Source organism: Lutra lutra, chromosome 5, assembly GCF_902655055.1.
Source record: "Lutra lutra chromosome 5, mLutLut1.2, whole genome shotgun sequence".
NCBI classification, from domain to species: Eukaryota; Metazoa; Chordata; class Mammalia; order Carnivora; family Mustelidae; genus Lutra; species Lutra lutra.
In genome coordinates, this window is record NC_062282.1 from 19214881 (window position 1) to 19234599 (window position 19719).

Sequence of the window (19719 nt, forward strand, 5' to 3'; positions counted from 1 at the left end):
TCTAAAATAAATAAATAAATAAAATCTTAAAAAAAAAATAAAAAGCAACAACAGATTCCTGAGAACATGTGAGATTTTCTTTCTTTCAAGCTCCAAGTCTATAGGTAACATCTCAGCAGAAGTTGTACAATCACCAAATAAAGCTCATAACTATTCCTTCTAAAACATGAGCCAGGTAGGAACTCATTTACCAAACAGTACACAGGAGGATAGCTAGCTACCTCCTTACTGGCTCTAAATTAGTAATTAAAACCAACTAGTTTCTCATACCCAATTGCATTGTATTTTTCCCTGTACAGTTTAGTGCATAAACAGGTAGATAAAAATGGATGACTAATTAGAGAAGTGTCTTTATTTTTGTAATTTATAATATACAACTTTATATTCAAATATGAGAAGTGAATACAAATTTATGGATACTTTTATAGCTAATAAACTATCAGATTAGACAATTCTGAGAAATGATTAACAAAGATTCTTAAGCAAAGTAGCATTATTGGAATGCACACATATCTCTCACAATGACTACATTGAAAGAAAACATATTTGAATACAACATACATAAACACATCCAAATATTTCAATGCTTTAAATTGTATCTTTCATTTTTATTTTTTCATTTTAATTTAAAAAATTCCATAAGTTTTTAAATGCTTTAGATCTTTCTCATAGAATAATTCTTAAAAAATATACTTGTTAGAATTTTTATCCTCTAAAAAAACAATGCAAAGCATACCCTTATGCAATGAGGAGCTTAAAATATTTTGAGCAATGGAATAATTGCTAAAATAAATGCCCAGAAACCCAGATGCCTCATTTGAAGGGAAAAATGAATTTGAAACCATGAATCATATTATGTTTCCTTTAAAATGTGTTATACAAAAAAATTCATATAATTATCAGTGGAAAGCAGCATAGGAGGGGCTGTTTTGGTATAAAATCTATGTGAACTTGGAAAGTTTTTCTAAAGCCTCCCAACCAACAAAATCCTTGTTTTTAAAATGGAAATGATTATATCTAGCTCAAAAAGTTGTATGTTGTGAATTATGGCCAGATAGTCAAAACACCGGGAACATAGCTAGTAAGCAAAATATCTCTGCTTGAACAAGTGTGTGAACAACAATGGTATTTGTTGAAGTGGGGAAAATAGGATAGGGACATGTTGAGTTGTTAAAAACAAAAGGCACAGTTCTGGATATATTAAATTTGTGTGTTTATGGAACAACCAGTTAAGATAAGAAGTAAGTGATTTAGTATAAAAAGAACCAAAAGTTCAGGTCTAAAAATATCTATTAATCAGAAACCATCAACATGTAAGTAAATATGTAAAAAAAAAAATGGAAGATGATGAAATCAAAGAAAAAGTATATAGATAGAAAAGATGTGGCTCATGTTTAAAGCCAGGAAAAATAGTAATTTGAGGTCAAGTGAATGAGGAATTTGAAAACGTGATTGAGAAGAAACATCCAGAAGTAACTAGTTCAAACCACAGTGAGGAGCACAGAGAACCACATGATTCATAAGGAATGAATCCTTGAGCATTGAGAAGTGAAACAAAGTAAGTAAGAAAGAAAGCTCAAATATTTTGATATGAAAATCAAAGCAACAAATGAGTAACTGGAGAGTTAGGGGTTGCTTTCCTTACATTTTTTTTTTAATTTTGCATATCTGTTTACTTATTTGATATTTTAGAGATCATTGAAGAATACTTTCATGCCACTGGACTTGAGAAAAAGCTGTGGAAATTGGTGATGTAGGATGTAGAGAAATAGCAGAAGGAGGAAGACAGGGTGATCAACAGAGCACAGGAATTTTACAGCAGTAAAACTATTCTCCATGATGCTACAGCGGCAGATACATGTCAGTATACTTTTGTCAAAATCCATAAAATTTATGGCAAGAGTGAACCCTAATGTAAACCTATGGGCTGTGGGTGGTAATTATGTATCAGCAAAGGCTTATTAATTGTAACAAATGTACCACCCTGGCAAGTTATTGTTAGTGGGTGGGTGGAGGCTGTGTGTATATGAGAGAAGGGTTTATATGGGAAATCTTCTGTTCTTTATATTCTCTTTTGCTGTGAACCTAAAACTGCTCCAAAAACATTCCATTTAAGAAATTCAATGGTAAAATGTGGAAATGATCACTTGTATAGATCTCTGTGTCACAAAGAATGGTGATGGAAGTTGATACATCACATACAGTAATACCAACAGCTTATAAGAGAACACTTCTAATTTTCAGCTCTAGAATTTTCATTTGATGTATATTTATATTTTTTTCTATGGTTTTGTGATGAATTCTATAATAAACCCCCAGGTGTCCATGTACTAATTCTCAGAACCTATGAATATCACATGGCTAAAAGGAATTTGAGTATGTGATTTAGTTAAGGATTTTGAGGCGGAAGATTTCCTGGATTACCTCTGTAGGCCCTCATTGTAATCATCAGTGTCCTTATAGGAGAGAAGTAAGGAGGATCTGGCATAATGGAGGAGAAGGGGATGTGAAATCAGGAAAAGAGATTTGAGTGATATGGCCAAGAGCCACAGATTCCTGGAAGCCTTAGTAGGGGAAGAGGCAAGGAAAGGAAAAGATTTCCCCTGTTACATGCCAAGGAAGGAGCTCTCCTGACAACTTGACTTTATCCTAGTTAGTTTCAAATTTGTAATCCCCAAGCTATAAAATAAAAAATTCTCATTGTTTTAAATTACCGAATTTGTTATTTGTTACAGCAACATAAAAAAAAAAACTAATACAAACTTTCTAGCTCCACTCGTATTATATCCTCTTTAACTTAAATTCTTGGTATATTTCATGTTTATCTGTGAAATCCAAAATCTGGGGCATATAGAATATATTGTACATATATTGACTGCTTTATTTCCTCATTATAGGTAATTTCCTGTGTCTTTTGTATCTATTATTTTCTGGTTGAGAACTGGACATTGTAGTTAACACATCAATAATTGTGACTATTTTCTGTGAATTGCTGGATTATTGGGATGCTAGATAGTGACCTTGAATGATCTCAAACTACAAAAGCTGTTTCCCCTGCCATATGCAGAAAATAATATCTCTTCTAATCTAATTTGACCTCTTTATGCTGAATCTCCCCTGCCAAGTCTTACACTACCAGTAAATTAAGGATTTGTATAGACTTCAATAATTTGGGACTTAGTCTTTCTGTAATTCTCTTGTTGCTGGGTCCTCCCTATATTTTCATGTCCCTCACAAAAACCAAGAACAACTAATTGCCATCTCAACCCAAAAGGGCTTTCACTTGTTGCCACCTGAGATGTGTGTGGCTTTCTGTTTACTTTTCACCAGGCTCCCTGGGGTCTCCTGTGGCATACAAAATTTAGCCATCAGTCAGGGATTAAATAGACTTTATACTTAGATTTGGACCTCAAACTGTCTGTGGCTCTTTAACTTCCAGAATGTTCCCTTTAAATTTCCAGTGGCTCAGCTGTTGCAAAATGTATCATCTTCTCCAGACATTGTAAGACTATATAGATTTCCACATGAGGGGAGTCTGGGGGAGATCCCAGACAAAAACTTAGTTTATAGTTCTTATCTGATACACTAGCAATATCCCCATTACACATTCTTTTAAAATTTTGCATTTCTTTGCTCATTTTAGTCCCTTCAAATATATTGTCCGTTTCTTCATGAATTTTAATTGCCTTCTGAGAGTGTAAGCACTCATTCTCTCCATGTCCTATTACCAGATAATCTGCCAAGTTTTATGAACACATCTGACAAGATTGCTGAACTAATTTTAAGATGAGTTCAAGTCTTTTAAGATGAACAAGATTATCAATACATTGATATCAGAATGCTACAAATAAGAAATTAGTCATTTTATGTATATAAAGATATTAAAATATTTAACAATTAGTGTAAACTATCAGTATACAATGTATAGACATGCTCTTTAACATTTTATTTATTTTTTAAAAAAACTTCTTTTAAATATGTTTTTAATAAAAATATTAATTAGAGGAGTGCCTGGGTGGCTCAGTCAGTTGAGTCTGACTCTTTATTTCATCTCAGGTCATGATCTCAGGTTGTCAGATTGAGCCCCAGGTTGGGCTCTGCACTGGGTGTGGAAACTCTTTTAGATTCTCCCTCTCCCTCTGCCCCTTTCCCATTCTCTATTATACACACACACACACACACACTTCAGTTTTATATATGTATATATATAAAACTTAAGTTTGGCCAACAAAAACAATATTAAAATTGTATTATTTTTACATTATTAATTTTATGCCGTTACAGATTTTGCAACCAACTTTTCGAACATTTAGACTTTCTTTACCAAAAAAGTCACCAAGGATAAGGTTACAAAGTTCACCCATCCCCAGGAATATAATCTATTTGCATGTCCCCAAATCCACTCACTCAGTCAATTATTCTCAGTCAAGAGTCACAGTGGGATGACTTCCCACTAGCATCCAGATGCCATGATTATATTTATCTTCTTCACATTTAAACACATAGCATACTTTTTTACTTTCCTAATGTTAATTCAAGAATTTTCATGCTGTGGCATCCTGAACGCCTTGGAGAATGAGATGTTAATAGTCCTAAAGCTGTATTTCATGGACTTCTAGTGTTTATCGAAATTAATGTGGTTTATATAACTCACGTATTCTATTAAACAACACGAGATATTACATATTTAAAAAATAAAGATTTCCTATATTCAAGCAATTAAACATCATTTTAGAAAGAAAAATAAACATAAAACAAATCAGATGGCTTTATAGTCCAGGACACAGAAATCCTAGATAAATGATAAGATATTTTATGTAACTGACAATAAATAAGTAATAATTTTAGTCAGTTGCGGTTGGAATCACATAGGTAAATTAATGGCATTTTCATTATCTGTAGTCACACATCTTCAAGAGTAGAGGAAGTTCTATTTTTAAAATTGGGAAATAGGTATCTTTTTGTTACTTTCCCAAATAGACAACAAACTTTTTCCAATTACTGCGTCTGAAACTCAAAAGGAAATGGAATAAGAGAATTGGCTCATGTCTTTAGGGCTCAAGGTTTTTATTTAAAATGAAAATCAATAAACTACTGCTTCTCTACTTTCAATTTTGAACCCTTTCATTTTGATTCCTTTAAGTTCTAAAACAGTATGGGGTGTCCAGTCCACATTGTGGAAAATATAAAAAGGGCATGTTCTTTAAAAAGTTGTTTGATCACAACACTTTATACATTTGACTTCTATTTTATATAAAATCCATTATCACTTCCTCTAAAATTGTAACACTATAATGATGGCTACTAAACTAATTACCTTTAATTTTAACCAATTAGTATTAGATCAGAAAGTAGTCACTTTATGACTATATACATACTGTGTTACATATATTACATATAACATCTCTATATTTAAAATATATTGAGAAATTTACCACTATGAGTAGCATCTCAATGAGCTACTATCTATAAATTGAGTGCACAGTAATATATATATGCATTTAAGTAGGACAAGGTTTGTTATTGCAAGTAGGTATATTCATTTCAACACCGCTCTCTTTCTGTTTTAATGTTTTAATCTAATCCTTAAGGTAAATAATCTAAAAATTCAAATACTTTTGAAAGTTTCATATCAACCTCCCAATGTCCCTGTTATTTCACCTGCTTCCGAATCAAATACTTTCATTGGTATGTACAGGTATTTTTGGTGGTATTTACCTTCATATTTCTAAATATTTTTGTTCTCTTGACTCAATTTTATATAGAACATTTTCTTACTATTATGATGGTGAGAATTTTAGCTCAGATAGTATGAGTCCCCTGTTTTTTCATTCATATTAAATTGTGAAGCAGAAAAGAACTGATTACAATCTCTGCCTATGTGTATGAACTGAGTGTGTGAGTGTGTGTGTGTATGTGTTTGGGAGAGCTAGGGGTATACTGGATATAATGATTCTATCAGTTGGGTTCAATACAGGTTATATAAACCCCTTTATAAGTAGGAAGTGATATCAGAAGGGATTAGGTATTTGAAATTTTGGTTGAACGTCTGGAGGAGGAAAAGGCAGCCTGATTATTTTGGACTGTTTAGTTCAAGGGTATGGTGTGAGACCTGTAACATTGGGCAGGACATCACTGCTGCTATTACCATGAGTCTGCACATCTGTGGTGATGAGGGTGAGTAGACACTGTGCCCCTGGGTTAGGATGCCATGCACCTTCTCAACAATCATACTTCACAACGAGAATTTCCTATACAGCATCAACACCAGAAAGATCATTTCTACCCCATTTCTACTTTTTCAAAATTTTGTGAATTGTGGGATTAAATTTCAATTGAGAAATTTATTTATAAGGGAATCTGAGGAATGTGGTTTAAAATTCTAGGAGAACAAAGTGTATATTGCATTTTATATGGAAAAAAATCAAGTTATCATTACTTATTGTTTTTTTTTTTCTCTTGAGCAATTTATATCATCCATAAAAATATCCTCCAATATTCTGCCTGTGAAGGCTGGGCCTTGTATGAGTAAAATAACTTGTTTCCTCACATATCGAAGGAACTTCATTCCTATTTTCATCATGATCCATTACCACTATCATCCTCGGAGCCTTCTCTCTTGCTTAGTAGAGGAACTTTTCCTCACCCAGTAGTCTGAGATTTAAGTGTGAATATAAGGGTCAGACTGCGTGCTTTTACAAACTCTTCTTTCCCGCCCCTACTCTCTCTTCATTTTTTATCTTTTTTCTCTTTTTTAATCTTTTTAATTTTTTTTTAAATCTTCATTCCTTGTTGTACATAATGGCTCAAATTCCTGAAATATTACTTAGTTCCACAGTATAAACCAGTTTACACACACACACACACACACACCAGTTTCATCTTCATCATCTCAAGGTTATTTGTTCTTTCTCCCTCCCTCCATTTTTTATAATTTTATGTAAAAAATATATATTTTCATCAAAAATAGAAGGTTTCTTTTTTCATGCTTTGTTTTAGGATGATGAGGAAAAAGCTGTATACAATTTCTGTGTTGTCACCTTGAACTCCAAAATCTTCAATTTTTTTTTCTTAATGAGACTGTCATTTTATGAAATTACTGAGTTAGTAGCCCAGATGAAGAATATAAATTAGAAATAATCCACATACACTTGTAAAATGAGGTGGATTTTCTCTTTTATTCACAGTTAACTATCACATTTCTAGAAAAGGAAAGGGACTTTTTTTTAAACAACTTTAACAGTACAATTTTATATGCCTGAAATATCAGGAAACATCAGGCAGTATCTCTACATTTGACATGCACATTTAAATATAAGTAATTATGAAAGCAAGTACATAAATATGATTAATTACACACATAATACACTATGATTTTAATTTCTAATGATAATCTCAGGGAAAAAAGTCAGTTTTCTCTCAACCTTCCAGAAGTTTGATTAATTTTTAAGGCTTACTGAATTAGTACAATATTGTGACTCAACAATTCCATACATCACTTGCTACTCATCAAGACAAGTGCACTTCTTAATTCCCATTCCCTATTTCACCCATCCCCTCTCATCTCCCCTATGGTAACCATTTGCTTGTTCTCTATAATTCAGAATCTGTTTCTTGATATGTCTCTCTCTCTTTTTCCCCTTCGCTCATTTGTGTTTTTTTTGTAAGTTCCACATATGAGTGAAATCATATGGTATTTGTCTTTCTCTGACTGACTGATTTTGCTTAGCATCATATTCTCTAGTTTCATCCATATCATTGCAAATGGCACATTTCATTGATTTTTATGACTGAATGATATTTAATTGTAAATATATACCACATCTTTATCCACTTATCAGTTGGTGGACATTGGGCTGCCTCCATATCTTGGATATTATAAATAATGCTACTATAAACATAGGGGCACCTGTATCCCTTTGAATTAGTGTTTTGTATTCTTAGGGTAAATATGCAGTAGTGGTATTATTGGATCATAAAGTAGATCTATTTTTAACTTTATGAGGAACCTCCATATTGTTTTCTACAGGGCTGTACCAGTTTACATTGCTACCAACAGTGCAAGAGCGTTTCTATTTCTCCACATCCTCACCAGCACCTGTTGCTTCTTGAATTGTTGATTTTAGCCATTCTGACAGGTGTGAGGTGATATCTCACTGTAGTTTTGTATTTGTATTTCCCTGAGTAAGCAATGATGAACATCTTTTCATGTGTCTGTTAGCCATCTGCATGTCTTCAGAGAAATGTCTGGTTTATGTCTTCTACCCATTTTTAATTGGGTTATTTGGTTTTTGGGTGTTAAGTTTTATATGTTCTTTATATAGTTTGTATACTAACCCTTTATTTACTAATATTTTCTTCCATTCAGTAGGTTGTCTTCTGTTTTTTTGATTGTTTCCTTTGCTGTGCAGAAGTTTTTTCTTTTGATGTAGTCCCAATAGTTCATTTTTGCTTTTGTTTCCCTTGTCTCAGGAAACTAATTTAGAAAGATATAGGCAGGATACAGATGGGTCTTGTTTATTTATCCATATGTCACCCTATGTCTTTTTACTGGAGGATTTAGTTCACTTATATTCAATTTATTAATAGATATGTACTTATTGCCATTTTATTACTTGTTTTGTGATTATTTTTAAAATTTTATCTGATCTCTTCTTGTCTTTCTCTCTTTGATGGTTTGCCGATTTTCTTTAGTGATGTATTTGCATTTCTTTCTCTTTAGCTTTACATGTTTATTAATAGTTTTTGATCTATGATTACCATTAGGTTTGTATATATCTTCTTCTGTATATATAGCAGTCTATATTAAGTTGATGGTCATTTAAGTTTGAACCCATTCTTTACTCCTTCCCTCCCCATATTTTAAGTATATGTTGAATTCCTTAACTGATTTTTTACATAAGTATTATTTTTACTGTTTTGTGTTTCCTACCTTTATAGTGTCACTTTTGCTCTCTTCTTTCTACTCAAAGTGTCCCTTTTAATATTTCTTGCAGGGCTAGTTTAGTGGTCCTAGACTCCTTTAATTTTTATTTGTCTGAGGGACTCTTTTTCTCTCCTTCTATTCAGAATGATAGCCTTGACAGATAGGGAGTTCTTGGTTGTAGATTTTTCTCAGTCAGCACTTTGAATACATCATGCCTCTCCCTACTGGCTTAGAAAGTTTCTGCTGAAAAATCCCCTACTATCCTTATGGGTTTTCCCTCATAAGCTACCATCTTCTTTTGTCTTACTGATATATTTAAATATATATCATATATATATATATATATCATATATGTATATATGATATATATATATATATATGATATATATTTAAATATATATTTGTCTTACTGCTTTTAATATATGTATTTTTAAAAAATAATATATATATATATTTTTTTTTCTTTTTCACTATCTTTTACCAATTTAATTATAATATGTCTGTGTCTTGGTGTGGATCTGCTTTTGTTGATGTTGATGGGAGTTCTCTGTGCCTCCTAGATCTGGATATCTGTTTCCTTCCCCAGACTGGGGAAGTTTTCAGCTATTAATTCAGCTATAAATTTTCTGCCCCCTCTACTCTCTTCTAGGATTCCTATAATATGAACATTACTATATTTGATGGAGTCACTGAGTTCCCTAACTATTGGAACTATTCTCATTTTGTATTTTTGTTGTTGTTTTTGTTCAGCTTGAATACTTTCCATTACTCCATCTTCTAAGTCAGTCAATTCTCTGCTTCTTCCTGCTGGCTGTTCATTCTGTCAAGCATGTTTCTCATTCAATTTATTGAGTTTTATCTCTGCCATGTTATTTCTTATCCCGGTGTTAAGGGTCTCAATCAAGTCCAGTGAGTATCCTTATGATCATTACTTTAAATTCTCCATCAGGCATGATACTTACATCTGTTTCATTTAGATCTCTGGCCATAACCCTGCCCTATTCTTTCATTTGGGATCAATTTCTCTGTCTTTTCATTTTGTCTAAACCATTGTGCCTGTTTCTGTGTGTTGGGAAAGTCAGCTATATCTCCAGTGCTTAGAGGTAATAACCTTATGAAGAAGAGTTTTTATAGTGCCCTGCCATGTAGCATTCCCTGTTTCCCAGGGTGTGGCACTTCCAGGAGAATCTCCATGTGTGCCGTATGCTCTTCTGCTTGGTCCTGGCTGTTTTATCCTTCAGGCCCGTAGTCTACAGAGACTCTCTTTGCCTTTTCTGGGCAGTGTTTGGTCCCTGGTTTGAATGTAGAACATTTTAACTAGGTGTGCTCTGGTCTATTTGTGAAATGAAACCTGCCACCACTGCCACCAAAACTAAGGCTCTGCAAAACTCCCCTGTCAGGAGATGGGGTGTGAGGAGGGATTTGGACTAGTCTTGTGGTGAGGGGGCCCACATCACTGGAACTGAGGCAAGGGGAACTGGGACTGGGCGACTCCACAGAAGCTTGGGCGTGGAGCTTGGTATAAGCAAGTTAGGTAACAATTCTCATTGTTGCACTGGGTCCGGCAGATGGCCCTGTGTTTATGCTGGGGGAGGGAGGGTGGGGAAGAGAAATGGTGCCTATCAGGTTCTTTGTTCCCAGAGGTGTCTCTTTGCGATTGCTCTCTCTTTGAGATGCACTCCAAGGTGAGAAAATAATGTCCCTAAGTTTCCTTGCTGCATGTCCTCTGGTTGTTTGTCTGCCTTCTCTCGAAGAAGAGTGTAATGCTTTCTGGTTTCTATTCCAGCCAAGCTCACTGACTTTTAAAACTTCAGGCTTTAAGCCTTGCTGGTTGCAAGAACTCACTATAACGGCCCCTCTGGCTTTCCAAGCCATTGCTATGGTAATTCATTTTCCCTGTGTGCTCCCCTGTGTTCTAGTGTGTCTCACACCTTTCTCTGTGACCACTGCAGTGGTTGTGATCTATTTCTCTCCCGAAATGAGAAATGAATCTCTACACTGTCTCCCTTCTTCATGAGGCCTCTTCTCTACCTTTAGTTGTGGAGTTTGTTCTATCGGTCTTTAGATCAGTTTCTGGATATTTAGGATTATTTGATAATTATCTAGTTGTATTTGTGGGATGAGGTGAGTCTAGGGTCCTCCTACTTCACTGCCATCTTCCCCTACCTCATCTAATTTAGATAATTCTAAACGTTATTATATATGCTCCAATTATATTATGGATTAACTTGTTAGAATGTTTAAACTACGATATCAGAGCTTAAAAGTTTTTATAAAATATATAACTTATACACTCATGTAAGAAAAAGACAAATAGTCTTAAGTATCCTTGAACGGGTGGAACCAAACACAGCATTTAAATCAGTATCCTTTTTCAAAGTTGTGTTTAATGATTTCATCTAGTAGTTGCATTTGCAATTCAATTTGAAATTCAGAGTTTGCCATTTTACAAGTAGTCCATTTACCTCTTCCTAAAACTTTAATCATAGGGTTTAACTCTTAAAGAATTTTGGATTACAAGTATCAAACTTATCCTCAAATCATTTTATTGCTTTATTGTTTCCCCTTCATTTAATTGGATTCTCTTGAGTTTAATTAGGTTTAAAGCATAGTGATTATAGAAAGAATATGCTTGTTTAATGCACACATTCTCCCAAGTGGTCTTTACAAATTCTTCCACTTTATTTAGTGGATATTCAATCACCTTACTAATTACTGGAAGAAAACAGCTTAAAGCACATTCCCTACTGATGGTTGTTTAGTATGATATCCTATTATAGAAAATACAGCATAATTAAACTAAGAAGTTAGTAAAGCTTACAATATAATTATTATTCAATGTTTTTAGAGAAATGCAGCAATATCCTACTTATCTTGTACTTATGTTTTTGTCCAAGCGCAAAATCAGTTTAAATGCTAATATACTTTCAGAAAATCAAAACCAAACAAATTGAAATAATCTAAATGGCCCACAAAATTATAATTATTTTATAAAGTCTCTATTCAGTGAGATTCATACTTTCTTGTTTCAAATATATATGAAAAAGCTTACTATCACATCTCACTTCTTTTTTTTTTTTAAAGATTTATTTATTTATTTATTTGACAGAGAGAGATCACAAGCAGGCAGAGAGGCAGGCAGAGAGAGAGGAGGAAGCAGGCTCTCCACCGAGCAGAGAGCCCGATGCGGGGCTCGATCCCAGGACCCTGAGATCATGACCTGAGCCGAAGGCAGCGGCTTAACCCGCTGAGCCACCCAGGCGCCCCTCTTTTTTTTTTTTTTTAAATGAAAATACATTGGAGAACAGCAAGTGGTATGATGAATAGGCTTATTAAGTAAGACCTGAAAATTTAAATAAATTTCTATTTTACTCAGGCCACTTTTAACTGTATTCTTATATGTGGTACTTGTTTACTTGTTTTGGATTTTTTTTAAATGATGCAATTTTATGCCAGAAGTAGTAATACAACTTATCATTGAAATGGATCTGTGATGGTTAGATAGTTATATTTTTAAAAATAAAGAAATGCTATATCCTGACAATAAATACATTTTTGAAGTCAACTCATTGATTAAAGAAAAAAAAATAGAAAATAAAATTTGACATTTAAAAAGAAGCAGGAAAAAGTAGTACATGCTTTGGTTTTTTGGAACTTTTTGTCACTCTATTCCAAAGACATTTCCTCCCCCAAAATCTAATTTGTTTTTCTTTTTCTCTACCCATGATTGGTAATATAATATGGTATTTTTTTTTTTTCTAAAATTGCATCTAGCTTTTTAAAAGATTTATTTATGTATTTTAGAGAGAGGGAGATGAAGGGCAGAGGGAGAGAGAGATTCCTAAAGCAAACTACCTGCAGAGCATGGAGCCCTATGCAGGGCTGGATACCAGGATCCCCGAGATCATGACTTGAGCCAAAATCAAAAGTTGACCACTTAACCAACTGAGCCACCCAGGAATCCCTAAAGTTGTGCCTGTTATTCACTGTTTTTGGGTTATAGTTTTATAGATATGTAGGTTGTAGGAAAACACACACACATATACACACACACATATATAATGTAATTTCTTGAGGTTCCCTTTATGGCTTACTAATTTAATTGGATTTAATTGGAAAATATCGTTTAAAAGCTAGAAAATGTCTATTCCCAAACTGCTGACTACAAAAGTATGTGATAGCCAATAGATTATACTTACTTATATTTGCTCAAAGCTTGCATAACCAGTATTATATTTTGTGAACTAAATATATTGATTTCTGAGATTTTAAAATTCTCTCTGTTTCTCTCTCTCTCTCTATGTATGTGTGTGTGTCATATATTTTAAAAGTACATATATATGAGGTTCAATGTTAAGATTTTAATATTTTCTTTGTGAAATTTTCCCTTTTATAATGAAATCATTTAATCCTGTGTAATTATATATTTTTTTCTTCTCCAACTTTTCCAATTCCATACAAGATAGAATAACAGGTAATGGATCTACCCTGCAATTGAAGTAAATAAAATAAATGACACATGAAATAACAGTAATCAGACATTGCGTACTTGGCAATGCAGAACAGCAAGCCCTGAGATAGTGGGAAGAAAACAGGTGAGGTCTGTGATTACTCAACCCTGTTTATCAAAAAGAGTTTTCAGGCTAAGTCAATAGAAGGATTTTTAAAAATTTATTAATTATGTTTATAAACATTATATGTATTATTTGCCCCAGGGGTACAGGTCTATGAATCCTCAGGCTTACACACGTCACAGCACTCACCATTTCACATACCCTCCCCAATGTCCATAACCCAACCACACTCTCCATACCCTCCTCCCCTCAGCAACCCTCAGTTTGTTTGGTGAGATTAAGAGTCTCTTATGGTTTGTCTCCCTCCCGATCCCATCTTGTTTCATTTTTTCCTTCCCTACCCCTCAAACCCCCAACTCTGCCTCTCAAATTCCCCATATCAGAGAGATCATATGGTAATTGTCTTTCTCTGATTGCTAAGTCAATAGAAGGATTTTTGAAGCTAACCCTAATTATCTCTCTGAATTAAGAAGATGGGATTGTGAATCAAGGTGAAAGGGAGGAGTGGTATCTCAAAATAGACTTAGATAAAAAGTTTGCTCTGTTCTTGCCTAACAAAGTTTAAAGCTGGTTTTGGAAAGATCAAAGTGTTTCCATGTGATTTATTGCATCTCAGGAAAAAAAAAAAAAAAACATAGGATTTGTAGGAATACAAACATATTCTGCATCCAAAAGTTGAAATTTACAATGTCTAGCATCCAATCAAAATTGCCAGATAAGAAATTGGAAAATGTAACATATATTGATGGGAAAAATCAATCTATAGAAGCAAACCTCAAAATGACAGATAGAATTATCAGACAAGATTATTCAACACATTTCATATGTGTGAGAAAGTAAAGAAAAAAAATCAGCAAGTTAAGAAGAGCTATAGAAGATAGAAAAAGACCCAAATTGAACACCTAAAAATTAATAATACAATATGTGAGCTGAAAAATATACTGGATGGGATGGGATTAACACCAGATACTGAACTGAAGAACCTTGTAGTAGAAGCTATTAGAAATCAACCGCAGAAAAAAACACTGAAAAGTAAATTAATGAATGATCAATTAACATGGGACAAATTTAATTGGCCAAATATCTGTGCAATGGAAAGTCTGAAAGAAACGGGTGAGGAGAAAAATATTTGAAACATAATAGGTAGAATTTTAAAATTTAACGAAACTATATACTCACCTACTTAAAATGTTCAACCAACCCCAAGCACAAGAAACATGAAGAAAATTTCAACAAGAAATGTCATCATCAAATTGGTAAAAACTGGTGCTAGCAAGAAAATCTTACAAGCGGGGAAAGGAAAAAAAAGGATTCAGATTTAAGGAAGACATAGGGATGAAAGAATACAATTTGGAAACAATATAAGACAGAAGAGAGCAGAAGTGGCTCTTAAAATACTGATAGACAAAAAGTTCCCAACCTAGAATATTTATGAAATATCATTAAAAAAACACAAAATAGATAATTATTAGCAGACCTGCATTAAAAGAAAGGTCTTAGGAATTCCTGAAGGCAGAGGGAAAATGACAGATAAAAATGTAAGAATGCTGGAAATGGTAACTATTAGGTAAATATAAAAGATATTTTATCTTAAAAAAGGATATTTTTTCTTACTGTTTCCATCTTTTTAAAGGATAAGTAGCCAAGGAAGGAAAGACAACTGTTACCTTAGAATCCAACTAGCTGTGTCATTATTTCAGTGCTAATGTAAAATAAAGAAGTCTTTACAAAAACAAAAAGAAGACAATTTATCAATATGGTGTCTCATGTATAGAAGTACTGAAAAATATGCTATAATAAAAAGAAAACCGATCTCAAAAGATAAAAGTTGTATTCAAGATGTATGAAAAAACAAAAAGGTACGATTTTGGTATATGGAAATATTTTCTTATTATAATATTAGGACAAATAATACTATTTAGAAAACAAGCATTGATTCTAATTCTAATATACTACTCCACTCAATAAATAATGGAAATTTCATTCACTCATTTTTTCTTTCAGTAAATATTAATAATGGTTATGTAATGGGAAAACAAAACCAAATATTTCTCCTCATGTATCTTCTAGCCAGAGAAGATCGAATGAATTCTAACAATCTAGTATATAGATAAGAATTAATCATTGGCAAATGCTACAGAGAAAAATAGAGAAGAGTAATGACTATGAAAAATACAAATCTACAATGGTCGGGGAAGCCTTTCTGGAGAGAGAGCTTGGTGGGTGGTACATCTGAGGGAAGGGTGGGGTTAAGCTTTGGAGAAATAAGATGAGCTTTTCAAGAAAAGGAAATATTAAATGGGAAGATCCTAAAGCATGAACTGTGTAGAGAATGGAAAACTGGAATGACAGGAGGCAGAAGGGGAGAAGTGAACAGGGGGTAGTTGGGGATACAGTGATATGTGCTGTGGGGGCTGGGAGAAAGGAAGGAGGGATACTGAGGAGCCTTTTGATCATGATAAAGATTTTGAGCTTATTCTGAATGAAATAGGTAGTGTTTGAACACTTTGATCAGAATTGCTGTGATATGATTTGTGTGAAAAGATTCACTTTGTTTTCTGCCAGCAGAGGTTTCCGAATGCCTACAAATTCTGGGGTCTGTTCCTAGCTCTAGGAATGCAATCCAGGCACGGTTGTGATGGGAGCTATGGTTGCCCTGGTGGCCACTTGAGCCGTGTAGTCTCTGACAAAAACTCCATCTGGTACAGAAGGATCAGAGATTGGAATGTGGGCCATATGCCTTGATCTTCCTTTTAATCCACATTCCAGTCTCCTCCCAGGGCTTCCCTATAACCAAACATAATGACAAGCCAGAGGGCAGGGATGCCAGAATGATGAAACCCACAGAAATCAGCTTTGCAGGCCACAGAATGGAGCAGAAAAGATGGATGGTGAATCTGTTAGAATGGAGATTATCTGGCACAATTACTATTGATGCACTTCATAAGAACAGAACTATGAAACCGTTATGATTCGTCATATTTCCAGCTCCAAAGACAATGTACAATATGGCTGTTTTCTACACTTGACATCAAACTCTTCCTATCCATCTATGTAAACCCCTACTTTTTTCCTTGAGGTATTGAATAAATACCATTTCTATTTGGAATCTCCTTGACTTCTCTCTTCTCCTTCTTTCCTTCTCCACATCACCCAAGACCTCTCTAGGTAGAAATAGGACAGATTTTTGTTGTGTTCTTACATACAGTCTCACACTTATCTGCATTTTATTATATACCCCTTGACATGCTGTAGAATAGTTTTGTAAAGCAAATTTATTTTGTAGTCTATTTCTGAAACCCTGAAGAAGTGAAAAAAAAAGTTAATCTTTGAATATTCAGGACCTACTACAGTTAATTGAGTAGAGTGGCGCTCAATAAATATTTAGTGAATTATATGTGCATTAAAAGAATGAATGAACAAATGGATGAGTGAATCTGGAAAAAGTATTTTAAAATCAAAGGGCCTCTTACCTCCCACTTCTACTTCTACTTATGACATTCTTGCTATTTTCTTTTAGAGAGTTTAGCAATCTAGCATATTCTCAAGAGAATTCAATTCGATTCTTCACCTGCAGAACAATTTTAAATTAAAGTTTGCATCCTTATTTGATGTTCTTGTCTCTTTGCCCTAGTCCCTCCCATGTGATCATGAGACTGCTTTTAGGGAAGGTGGTGTGATTGATTGTATTCATTTTACATAGCAAGTATCCTCCCACACACATATGCCACTATCTGAGGAAAAGCCAAGAGACTAAAATAGGCACAACGTTTTTACTCTAAAAATTCACCATATATAATGGATAAAAGTGGAACTGGAATTATATAGGAAAACAGGACAATGCAAAACATTCTGACAAGCACTAACTACCAACAAATACTGTAAACAAAGCATTTACATTGCAAGAACCATTTGGTCATATTCTAGAATAATGCTACTTAAGGTATTACATGTCACTAAAGTCATTTTCAGTATCAACTCTCAGGCACCAAACTGATCTACTTAGAGAAAACAACCTAATAATCAATAAAACCCCAAATTTTTATTTGAGGTTTTCATTACATAAATGTCAATATGTCAATATTTCCACTTCTTTAGAGCTAAGGGTTTTTTAAAATTGAAATAAAATGAGGTGCCATCACTGACCGTCACTTTAAAAAATATACGAAGGAATACACATAAGAGTCCTGATAAAAGAAGTAGTTCTTTTAAACTTCCCTTCTTACTTCTTTACTCACTTTATTTACGTATTTATTTATTTTGAGAGAGACCACATTCATGGTGGGGGAAGGAGACAGGTAGACAGAATTCCAAGCAGACTCCTTGCTGAGTGTGGAGCCCCACCTGGGGCTTCGCTCTCCAACCCTGAGACCGTGACCTGAGCTGAAATCAAGAGTCAGATGCTTAATCAACTGAATCAACTAGGAGCCAGCAGTATTTTTTATAATCTGTTGAAATTCTTACTTCCAATTTTTCTTATATTACTATGTCCTATTACAATATAACATAAGAATAAAAATCTATAAAATTCAGGAAAAGTGATTCTACTGGAAATTTTAATATAATGGCTATACTAAAAATTAATTATTCATATTATGTTATGGAAGCCCAAGACAGATTTTGTTCTGACTAGATATAGTCACACACCAACCCTGAATCTTGAATGTAGATCTCTTCTTACCTAAGAGAAGGGAGGGGGAAAGTTAATAATTTCCTGCTTCACAGAGTTAGTATTTAGATTAAACATTATAATATTTATATTTATACTCTTTATTTTTATCACAACTTTTTACTTAGTAATGCAGGACTCCTAATATGTTTGATTCAAGCACTTATTAATTTAATACATGTAATGCAGTTGCATGGGTAATTTGGGAATAAATACTTTCTTGGTGACTGTGATAGAAGAGCCAAATGTCCAGTGAAGGAAAGGGGTAGATGATCAGCTGAAGGACAATTTATGTTTACCATCTAGAACATTTACTAGATGACTACAGAGAAGATGTCTATGTAAGTACAGATGTTGGAGACGTCAATGCAAAAAGCGCTAGCTAGATTATGTTTAGATTCCAGGACTGTACTTCTGTGCTGCTTATACAAAAGATGTGCCAACTGGCTAAAAATACATTCTTCCATACTGAGCCAGGAATACTTGGAATACCTTCAACCACTTCCTCTAATAGCATAGCAAGGATCGGATGCCTGGCATAGGGACAAGGTAGGGGACAGGTGACAGAAATTGCAACTATGTGTATACAGGCTGTCAGAACTAAGTGAGGTTAATCTCCATGCCATGTCTACCCCCCAAAACAGAGTGTATAGTTGAGGCTTTGCTTCACCAAACGAGTACCAGTTGGATGGACTATACTTTCTCAAGCTTCAAGTTGCTTGGAAAAGAGGATTGTGGGCTTGGTAATTCAGTCAGCTAAATGCAAAAGGCTCTAGGATGCAAGACTTTCTGGCCCCACCCAGGAAATTTCATGTCAGACTGCAGAATCTGTATCTTCCCATATATACAATACTGCATTCCAGTGTTTCTCACTCGATAACAGTTTCTGGAGACTCGGACCATTTTCCTGGGCAGTTCAATCATAAAACAAAACAACAAACATCCTCCTTAATGAAGATTCTAGGCAGAAGGGAGCTTTGACAAGCAAAGACTTTGAGTTGTGTTGGCATCCAGGAGGTTACAGTGTTGGGGGAGAGGGAGTCTTCATTTTACCAGCTCTGGGTTGCAGGACCCCTGAGATTTCCTGGCCCACCATGTGTCACAGGAAGAAGGAAGTAGAGAGTTAGGGTAGTGGGCCCTCTACTGATTTTATGAAGAAAAAAAAAAAAGGATCCTAGAATGTTGTTTTTGGCTTTTTTTTTTTTTTTCTAAATAAAGGGGAATGGGGGAAAAAAAATTCCCAAGGTAAGGAGGCAAGAAGATGAGTCTTCAAAGTGAAAGAGAATTGGATGAAGTCATCCTAGAAAGCAAGATACAAGTGATCACTGTATTGAATTTGTTTCATGCCAAGTGTCTGAGCCACCTCTCATTGTAAAGATTAGCTATGCTAAAATAATGTTTAGTCTTTACATTTGGGGATGTATCTTTATCATTCTGATGTAATTATTTGCCTGGCAATTGAAGTGGACTGATTCTACTACTTTCTTGTCACTCAGAGATGATGATTAGAGCATATTTCATTCAGCTAGCCCTTTATTCTTTGCTTCTGG